Here is a 10,959-nt window from a genome sequence, read left to right as displayed (position 1 = left end):
CTCCTTCACGTGAATTGATAGTTTCTTCAATTTAACATAAATTCTTCACAAAATAACTAAAATAATTTATAGTAAACAATCCAAAGACCAATTTGGTTGATTTTAAATTTTAAAGATCATTCATAAGAACTATTTTAATTAAAAAGCCAAAATAATTCGTCTCTCCAGTATTTGGGGGATTGCTCTGACATGATGTTTAGTTTGAACGGTATAGATACGGACAAACAATGAGCTCAAAAATTTTAAAAAGTTGTAGGCCCCGCCCATCCTCCCTCCATCTTAATAGCCTCTGAATCATGTTAGACCCGCCAGTACTTTTTCTGCCAACATGATCCTCTTCAGATTTTTTCGGTAAAGATTCCAAAAATTCGTTATGTTCATTCATTACACCGTACAATTAATTTTTATTATGTATTGTTTGTATTTAATTTTAAATAAAAATATTTAAAATAATTTCTAACCGCACGACATACGATAAATAAATATGATTTAAGAATCTCGGGAATCTTCATAAAAAGAATCCGACGAGAATCCGAATTCCTTTTCAGGGATGCAGTGGTCAGTCGGCTCCACATTGTGACATGACGTTGACAATTGTTTTAATAGCATCTTTAAAGGACTTGTTAGACAAGTTGGATGTAACTAAGTTTTGCTGTCATGTTGCGTGTAACATCCCACATCTCCCAATGGAGTGGATCATGTAAGCCTTATATGTATATTCTTATATCTACCTAGCACGAGGCCTTTTGGGAGTTCACTGGCTTCGGGTTCCGTTGGAACTCCAAAGTTAAGCAAGTTCGCGCGAGAGCATTCCCAGGATGGGTGACCCATTGGGAAGTTCTGCTCACGTGAGTTCCCAGAAACAAAATCGTGAGAGCGTGACTGAGGCCCAAAGCGGACAATATCATGTTATGGCAGAGTTAAGCCGGGGATGTGGTGGGGACCCGGACCGGGATGTGACATTGCGTTTCATATCTAATGATACATTGTCAAGTATAATTGTTTTCTTTATATGATAATGTATTATTAAATTGAGAGCCACATAGCGATAACCCGTTTTATGTATGGTTTACTCCCATGATAGCTCAAAAATTGGAAACATAAGGGATTCACACACTTAGGGCGCGTTTACTAATCCCTAATCAAATTGAGAATAATTGAATTGAGGAAATTGGATTGAGAAGGAATTGAAATGAGGTGGAAATAGAATCATATTCATGTTGAAGTTGTTTACTAAAACTGTCTGGAATCAGAGTAGGAATGATGTTGAATCTGTATAAGTTGTTTACTAATTCACTTCAATCGGAATTAAAACTAGGTTGATTACTAAATTGCCCTTACATAAATAAATTATTTTTATACTAATTAATTAAATTTATATAATAAAATTTAGCTATATAAAAATATATAAATAGGTTTTATTTATTTATTAACAGATGGTTATTTTCATCCATCCCTTACATCTCCCTCTTTCCCACACCTCCCTTTCATCCTGAAGGTCTAGTTGCACTGCCCTTCACCCACTTCTGCCTTTCCTTGCCCTGTCTCTATCTTCCACCCCCTTACGCATGCATAGCCACCGCCCCATAGCTAGGCCATTCATGCTCTAGGGCAGAGCGATGTCATCGTTGTCTCGATCCCGGTCCACTACGTCAGTTAAGAGTGCAACGATTAGATTTAGGTAAGAGCCCAGCAATTCAGTGAAATGAATGGAGATTAGGTTAGGTATGTGATATGGCCCTGCTCGCCGGAAGGTGTGGTGTTGACAAAGATGGAGAATGAGCAGCGCTGGATGAGTGTTAAATGAAGGCAATGTCGGGATAATCATAAACAAGTGAGGGCATAATTGGTAGAAGAAATCCATTCTGGATTCCTCAGGTATGCAGGAATTGAAATACCTTTCTCATGTAGGGAGTCCTCCAAAATAAGGAGTGGGATTCCCAAATTGGTGTGGAGCCCACATACAATTTAATTCCCCAAAGTTAAGTAAACGAAGGAGTATTCCATAATTGGAATACAACTCTTTAAATTGATTCTGATTACGACACATAAACATGCCCTTAGGTTTGAATAAGGCATGCATGTGGAAGATGATTCACTCCAGATCAATTCTATCAAGATTCGGGAATCAACAAATCTTAATCATTAAAAATAGATATTACGGTCAGAAATTCTCTTTATTTTTTAAAGCACAATACTCTTTCGCATCTGTTTCGATGGCCAAGGAGTTAAGCAGGCTCTTCCTCATCCTTATCCTCACCAAACTCTGTAATGTAATAGATTTTCTCCTTCAGATTCACTTCTTCACCACTCACAAGTCACCCATTGCCATGATTGTCGTCATCCTACCCCCATCCTCTCCTCCTCCCTCCCCCATCGTCTGCACCATTTTCCTTCTGGTTTCATGGCCATATGATTAAATTTAAAGGAAAACTAACGAAAATTCCAAAAAAACTTTAGTTTTAATATAAATGACAAATAAAAGTGTAGTAAATAGTATCAAAAAAGGGTAAAAATTGTTAAAAGTGAATAGTACCGGAAATGTTTCGTTAAAGCTCCATAAATTTAATGGTTAGAATTAACGAGTATGTTAGCTCTGGAAGCAAAGTTCTAGAGATAATCTTAGTCCCAATGCATGCATGCATTCAGGTATCGTTTGGTACGTGGGACGGGATGGAACGCAGTGGGACGAGGTGTTCCGTCCCACGTTTGGTGCGCCAAATTGGCTGGAACAAGTCGTCCCGTGGAACAAATTTTAATCATTTTTTGGTTCCACCTTACCCTCTGGAACAACTTGTTCCAGCCCATGGGACACAAAGTTATAATTTTTTTGGACAACAATACCCCTCATCTTTTTCATTAACTCCATTGTCTACCCTCCATCTCTCTCTCGTAGCCTCCCCCTATTCGAACTCAATCCTAGCAAACCCAAACCCAGCTTGATGAGATGCTCTCAGGGCGGCGCTCTATTGAAAGCCATCAAACCACTCCATTTGAACGTCCCCAAATACTCCATTGGAGCCAAATTCAAACAACCCATTTTCTAATTCTTAGCAGGTGTGACTGCAACTCCATTTGAAATCAAGCAAGGTTTCAGAAGAGCTTTTTTCGCTCCTTGGCCTTAGAAGCTTTGTTACCCTCCATTTCTCATGTAGCCTCCTCTACCACAAACCCAGGAACCCAACTATGACTAACCCAAACCTGGTTCAGTCGCATAGCAAAGAGAAGACCATAGCTGCCGGTTCAGTCCCTTTGCCTTCTTCTCCAACGCTCCGATGAAGCCTCTGTAAATTAAAAAAAAAAAAAACAATTTGCAATTTTTCTGTGTTTGGTTTGAAGAGAAAGAAATTAAAAGAAGAGAAATATGGGTTTGAATTGAAGAGAAAGAAAATGAAATGAAGAGAAAGTATGGGTTTGATTTACTGAGTTTGATTTTTACTGGGATCAATTTAGGCATGCGAAGAACAAGAAACATATGGAATAAGAGAAAGCAAATAAGAGAGAGAGAGAGAGACAAATAAAAAGGGTAAGTTAGTCATTTAATTTCATTTTGTTCTATTCCATCTTGCCAGTACCAAACATGACACGAAATCTTTGTTTCGTCCCATTCCATCCCGTTTCGTCCCGTCTGAGTACCAAACAGTACCTCAATGCAAGGGCACCAAAGGCCAATTGTCGTCGCTTGACTAATTTGGAAATACGTGCAACTGGAGGATGTCACGAAATGTATTAGAATAACAATTAACAAAGAGGCTTTAATTAACTTTTAAATCTAAATTTATCAACAATCAGCACGTGCGGATCCAGCTAATTAAGGTTGGTGTTTGTGAGTTGGCTGTTGTGGCTAGTGGCCGAGTCAAGTCGTTGAGGCATGAAGGCAATAGAACTTGGCACACGTGTGGGGGGACAAAGAGCCGTGCGTGCCGTTTATGCGGGGACCCAAAGTCCGTGACTTCTTCTTCCTATAATGTAGAAAGGGGCCTCTCCTAATCTTATATTCAGTCCTGACCATTGGTCCAAGAAACCACGTGGGGGCCCATTAGTCCCAAACCATTCCCTTGGAATTAACAAATAAATTTATAAAGATAAATTACATTTTACCACCTCAAGTTTGAGTGTAATTATAATATCATACATTATCTTTAAAACATTTCAATCTCATACATTACTTATTATTTCATTTCAACTTCATACAATCGTTAAAAAAATTGTTAAATTAACCATTAAGTGATGACATGGTAATAGTGCGTTCTATATTCTTGCTAACGTGGTTGATAACTTCTGACACATGGCTAAACAAATAATATTTTATTTAAAACTTAAAAATGAAAAAAAATCAAGGGCAAATTTTTCAAACCACCTTACCTCTTTAGAGAAGACGCAACAGCGGCAGCGACAATAGGTCCCTTTCCACTCCCTCTCTGCCACGATTTCCTCTCTATTGAGCCCTCCCTCTCTACCATGTTATCCTCTCCACGGATCCTTCTAGCTCCCACCTTCTACTCGACATCGACAACTACCAAGGCCACATCGCCCTCCTTGACTTTCGCCTGAAATCATGGTCCTCTCGTTGCTGGGTTTTAAAGCTTGAAGCTTGCAGATGGTGGGTTTTTTTTTTAATTTGATTTGTGCTCCAATTTTGAAGTTCTGGTTGTTGAATTTGTTCTTTCGGGGGTTCTGTCAACTGGGTAGAAGACATTGATTTTTGCCTGAAAATTCTGAATTAGGGTTTTCTGACATTTGATTTGGGATTGTATTTTTGTAATGTAATGGTAGCTATTGTAAAAGTGACTAGTTTTGCCTTTGAATTTGGAAAGTTTAGTGATGAAATTGATATAATAAGCCAAAAAAGTAGCAAAATTTAGCATTCAATTTCACACAAACATGTCGGACTGAATCCTTTCAATTCCCAATTGCCCTAGAACAATGGCGGATGCATTGAGGGGCGGACAAAGATCCCAGCTGGATCTCTCCCACCAAGTCTTAGGGATCTAGAGATTCGGACCATTGAAATTTGATCCAACAGCTACAATTATTATCACTTTTAGAAGGGCACCCTGGATGTAGCTGTTGGATCTTTCAACGGTCTGGATCTCCGGATCTTTAGGATTTGGTTGGGTGAGATTTAGCTGGGATCTTTATCCTTGAGGGGCAGGGGGGTCAGCTAACCCCCCTTCCCCCGAACTTCGGTGAACGTCCATAAATACTTTGGGTGCTGACCCTCCGAACTTCATTGAATGTCCATGGATACCTTGAGTGCTGCCTTTTTGAAGATTAGAGTTAGCTTCATACGTGCCCTCTAATCGACTTCAAGCCTACCAAGACTCGGTGAATGTCCATAGATACCTTGGGTGTTGCCTTTACATGCATGATATTTCTTGTAATAAAAATTTTGCGCGTTGCGCGCGCTATTCTTATTGACCCCCATAATATTATTTCCTAGAACTTCTACAACTTTGGTTTCAGATCTTAGCCCTTCTAATCGGGTACCTTCCATTGTTGGCCTCGCTTCTAATATTCAAAATTCAAAAATTTTGAATCCCAGATCTGCCCAAGGCAGTATCACCCCTGCCACTCTTGGTCATCATCTTGCTGCTACTGGTAGGGTGAGAACTCGCTGGAGAGTGAAGCATTTGGTGGCGGTGAAGGAAGGTACCGGAGGCCATGACGCGTTACCTGGAGAGCCTATCTCCACGAGTGAGGCCCAGAGGAAGTGGGTTTTCGGGAATCCACCAGTAAGGCCTAAAGGAATTGGGTTTCCGGGAACGAGCAGGTTGCGCATCACCGGAATTGAAATGCTACATGAAGATGTTGGGCACAAGCAGGCTGCCTTTCAACGTTAAACCCTGAAGAAAGAAAGTGGGTGAGACCCACTTTGTTTTGATTTAGTTTAGTTTTAAAATTAATTTTTTAATATTTAATTGTTTTTATATGCCACTTCATCAAAACATGTTGGTTTTCTATTTGCCACGTCATTATTTAACATTACATCTAACAGAATATTTAACGGTCGTATGAAGTTGAATTAAAATATAAGTAATTGTATGAAATTGAAATGTTTTAAAGATATTGTATGAGGTTGCAATTGCACCAAAACTTAAGGGTGCAAATTGTAATTTACCAATTTATAATCCCACCTCATGAATTGTTTTGATGGACAATGTCTTCCTCTCAATTTTATTGTTCAAACCCTCATCCTGTCAATAGCTATTATAAATGTATGGCATGTTTATATAAAGGTAATCGAAATTTAAAAAAAAAAAAAAAACATAATTTTGATTACAGAATACTCCTGTTTACCAAATATTGAGAAATCAAGAGAGAGGTGGAGCCCACACAAATTAAGGAGTCTAACTGTTGAAATTGAATGAATTGACTTCCCTATATAAATGTTGTATTTGAGTTCCGGGAGGGTAAGGGAATCGAAATGCAATTTTCCATCTTTTATGCCCTCTTGCTTGCTTGCTCATCCTTGTGATTCTTGCTTAGGAGACGGTGGACGTGTTTCTCGCTCACTGGCTAGTCCTCGTGTGATGTCGCTTTCACGACCACAAACACGAGGTCTAGAGCCAGATTGCTCGTGACTTTGGCAATGTTGATCCTCGTCTGGTCCTTGATGGCTACGATTGCTTTCGAAATCGTGCTATGCACAATAAATTTGGCTATAATCGTGTTTGGTGGGTATAATCATGCTTAGTGGCTTTCTGGGGTGTAGAGTGGAATGGGTGGGTTATAATCTTGTTTGATCTTTGAGGAGGATGAATTTGGCGAGTTTTTTTTTTAAAGAAAACTAATGCAAAGAGCTTGAAAACTTTGAGTTTTAATGATAAGGACAAAATGAAGAGTAAAGTGAATAGTGCCATGACTTTTTAGTGTAAAAATATGAGTTTTCGTTAAAGTGAACAGTACATAGAGCTTTTTGTTAAAATTCTTTTTTTTTTTTTAAACTATTCTTTAACCAAACAAATTAAAAAAAAAAAGACTAATTTTTTTATAGTCACGACATTTTAACTCTTCATATCAAATTATCAACCGACTTGGGTCCTCTCCGGATCCATGTATCCTAATCCACCAAAGCCATGTATTGGGACCATTGAAATTTGATATAACGGCTACAAACAGAGGTCCACTTTAAAAATTATAATAACTTTAGCTGTTGGATCAAATTTCAACGGCTTGGATTCATGAATTTGGTGAATTAGGATACATGGATCCGGAGAGGACCCATGTCCGTTATCAACCAAACTAATAAAAACAACTTTTTTTTTTTGTCGGAAAACAAAAACAACTAATTAAAATTTGGAAAAAAAAAAAAAAACTAATTAAAAATAAATATATGAATAAAATAAAGATTTTTTTTATTTTTTATTTTACAAATAATAATGCTAAAGAGACCAAACTTTCAAACAAATGATGTGTCACCAATAGAAAATAAGAATGTTAACGAATACCTAAGTAATAATCAAATCATCAATTTGGTTTAAAAAATTTAATCTCCTTAACATTATCCTTAAATCGCATATTGATTCTTATTCCAATTTAGATGAATTAGGTCAATTTGACTCCTACTTTGATTCCAGAACATTGAAGTAAACATCTTTAACAAAAATCCGATTCTCACTTCTTATTCTAACTCCTCGTCAATTCAATTCATTCTCAATCCATTTTTTCCTATTTTGATTACGGTAACGTAAACGAGATTAGTATAAGTTATCCTATCATTTGTCAACAAAAGAAAAATAAAACATCAGTTCTGAAGTTATTAATAAACATTTCCGTAAATGGAAATCGTATAGTGAAAGTTGATCGTATATAAAAACCCAATAACTTTTGGTGACTTGGGAAAATATAACATAACAAAATAATACCATATTGTTCTTCGTTTGTGGGCAATTCCTTGTGACATGCAACATAAGAATTCACGACTACATTCAGTTTGGAATTACATAACAGTGCCCTTAACTGGAAACCACAGCAAGCGCAGATTAAATGAGTCCCTTAAAATGATGAGCGTACGAGCGGAAGAACCCTAGTTACTATCCGAAGGAACTTGTTCGACAAAGTAAGCAGAAGATAGATATAAAAACAAAATGGTTTTCCTTATGGTCATTTTCAAAGAAGCATTCAATCCACGTACGTCGATGCAATGCTACATAACAAATTAAAAATTCACATTTAGACAGCAGTAAATCACTTGTTTGTATGACTTTGAACCGCCTCTGAGAATAATCCAACTTATGTCGATCAAACAAAAATGTACAAAGAACCCTAAGTAATCGATTACGACTAGTGGAAATTCTTTGTTGAGCAGGAAAAAAGAAGAGAGGTGCCTAAGCTAAAAGCTGACCTGTTTAGATAGGGATACCGAAGCCTGTGATGTGTGATACTCAACCTTGAACTGGAAAACCCAGTAACATCGAGCACTTTCAATGACGTATGGTACTTACCCTGAAAAAACCAAGGGGAAATATACTTGTAAACAGAAAGCGTTCCTTCTGATCAGTTTCTAGTGTTTTTAAGGCATAAGGGCTCGTCATGAACAACTGCAGTTGAACATCATTTGCGCATGCGACATATATGGTTCTCACCTCTTTCTAGTTTCTAGACCACTCGTATATCACAATATAATTATAATGCAAATATAAATAAGCAAATGATTTCAGACAAATTCACTCTACTTGTAATTTTAGAAAATATACATTATTTATTAACGATAAATAAAGAGAGATCCACGTAAGGTGGTACATATAATAACCTTTCAAGAGGGAGAAACATAAGAAGTGGTGGCACTTTCTTAGAACTTTAGACAACTTTTACGACTTACGATGTTATTCTATATTAGCAGTTGAGCACCATAACACTGGACGGTATCAAACTGTCATGTTTTCAATACTACGTTGTCAAGTGTAAGTTTTTTCTTCTTATAACAATGTATTATTAAATTAAGAAGTCACGTAGCAATAAACCCGTTTTTATACAAGTTATCCCAACAATTGGAAGCATAAGAGATTCACAAACTTAACAATGTATTATTAAATTAAGGAGTTACGAAATGTATCAGGATAACAATTAACAAAGTAAGCTTTTAATTGACTCTTAAACCTAAATTAACACTCGGAGATCCAGCTAATAATGAAGGTTGGTGTTCGTGAGCTGGTTGATTCTCGCCGTAATATTGTTGATTTGTTAACATTTTATCAATTCAGAATTGTCATTATATACTTTAAAAAGGTTGAAAAAAATTCAAAAACTTGTAAATTATATGAATAATGAATTATGTTCTGGAAATTCCGAAATTACTTTGATTTGATCCAATCCAAATTTTTATTTAAAGAAACCACCTAATCTGAAAAGTAGAAATCTTATTCATGGTGATCGGATAGTCTGAAAATCATCTTTAATCCGGCAGCTCCATTCCTGCACATAACTGCATTTCACTCGGAAAAAGAAACCGCCTCTTGAACAACATATTCCAATATGAACGACCGCGTACAACTTGAAAGCTATCTTTTAGATTATCACACTCACATGGTAATGCTTCCGCACTCGAAATCTCTGCTCCCTTCAAAAGGTTCCCTGATCTGTTCAGTAGGAAAAATATGAGATGAAATATTGTGAGGAGCATATGTACCAACAAATTAAGCTTCATGTGAAACAACAAAGAAAATCAAGGTTAATTGCATCACAAATAGCAATTCCCCCTGTATTTATCATTTGTTTTCGATTTGTCCGCTGAACTTTCTATCAAGTTTCAAGCCCTCCTATTCCTAATCCCTTAAAATGTGTGTAATTTCTCTCCTCTTAGGTCCGTCAACTTTTCCTTTAAATTTGGAGTATTTTTTGTTGAATTCAAACGAGATTTTCCCTTATCTATAATAATATCGGAAAAAGTATTTGCATCACAAATTAATTCATATAAAAGCAAACCGATAGTATTAACATGTTCAAGTATCCAAGTATATGGGTTCAGTTGCGAAAACGCTTTCTTAATGACAATGATAACAACCTTGAAAAGTACTAACATCACTGTGTATGTACTTATATAACATAGGAGAGAATCTACTTACAATGGAGTAGAGCCGGCAATATTCCTCTCGCCCAAACTGTAAAAAGGTATCAAGCAAGCACGTTGGGTGAAGAAAGGAAAGTCATAACCAGGTTTTGGGCCATCTTCACCTTTGACTTGTTGAACAGTTTACATTTCTGGCTTTCAAAGTCCCAGCTAAAGATCAATTCTAAAGTGCCATAGAAGATGACGTGAGCTTTCAGACTTATTGCATAGGGTTTAAACACCATATCTGCACCAGGTATAAACATTGTATCCGCCCCCCATACCAAACTATTCCTAACAACACTATATTTGAGAGTCCATTGGTCACCAGATTCACGTCGATCATTAGTATTTGAACCATCACATGTTACATAACAAACAAGATCCTTTGACACCCCAAGACATCCCATTGTTGCACCTATCTTATCATCATCGTCCCAAGAACATGAGGGCGTTCAAAGGCTCGAGCTTTAATGGTATTGAGGTCAATACACAAAACTTTCTGTGAACTAGCAAGGCCATATACCACCATCCTCCCCCCCCCCCCCCCCCCACCCCCCCCCCCCAAGAACATGAGGGCGTTCAAAGGCTCGAGCTTTAATGGTATTGAGGTCAATACACAAAACTTTCTGTGAAAGGCCATATACCACCATCCTCCCTCCCCTTCCTCCCCACCCCCCACCACCACCCCCCCCCCCCCCCCCCCCCCCGCGCGGCCGCCCGCAAGTATACAAAATGCCAGTAAACCTTGGAACTTTTATACCCATCAGTGAACATGGGTTCGAGTTGTAACCCACGACGAACACACTGACTTAGAACTACTTTACTGGGTTTTAGAATGCCATCATTCTAGAATTTGGTGCAGTAGTTATAATTATGGTGCAAACGTATGTAATGGAGTTGAAGAT

The 10,959-nt window shown here is 37.6% G+C and overlaps 1 pseudogene across 1 annotated transcript; it reads right to left on the bottom strand.

Moving 5' to 3' along the window:
* Positions 1-9,232: 9,232 nt before the first annotated feature.
* On the bottom strand, positions 9,233-10,583 carry LOC148690769 (uncharacterized; annotated as a pseudogene). The gene is made up of 2 exons (XR_015956136.1): positions 10,068-10,583; positions 9,233-9,581 (listed from the first exon to the last, which is right to left on the bottom strand). The product of XR_015956136.1 is annotated as an uncharacterized LOC148690769 (transcript).
* Positions 10,584-10,959: the final 376 nt, after the last annotated feature.

This window comes from Pyrus communis, chromosome 15, assembly GCF_041283825.1.
Source record: "Pyrus communis isolate YQ-2024b chromosome 15, ASM4128382v1, whole genome shotgun sequence".
NCBI classification, from domain to species: Eukaryota; Viridiplantae; Streptophyta; class Magnoliopsida; order Rosales; family Rosaceae; genus Pyrus; species Pyrus communis.
This window is presented reverse-complemented; position numbering and strand designations above follow the sequence as displayed.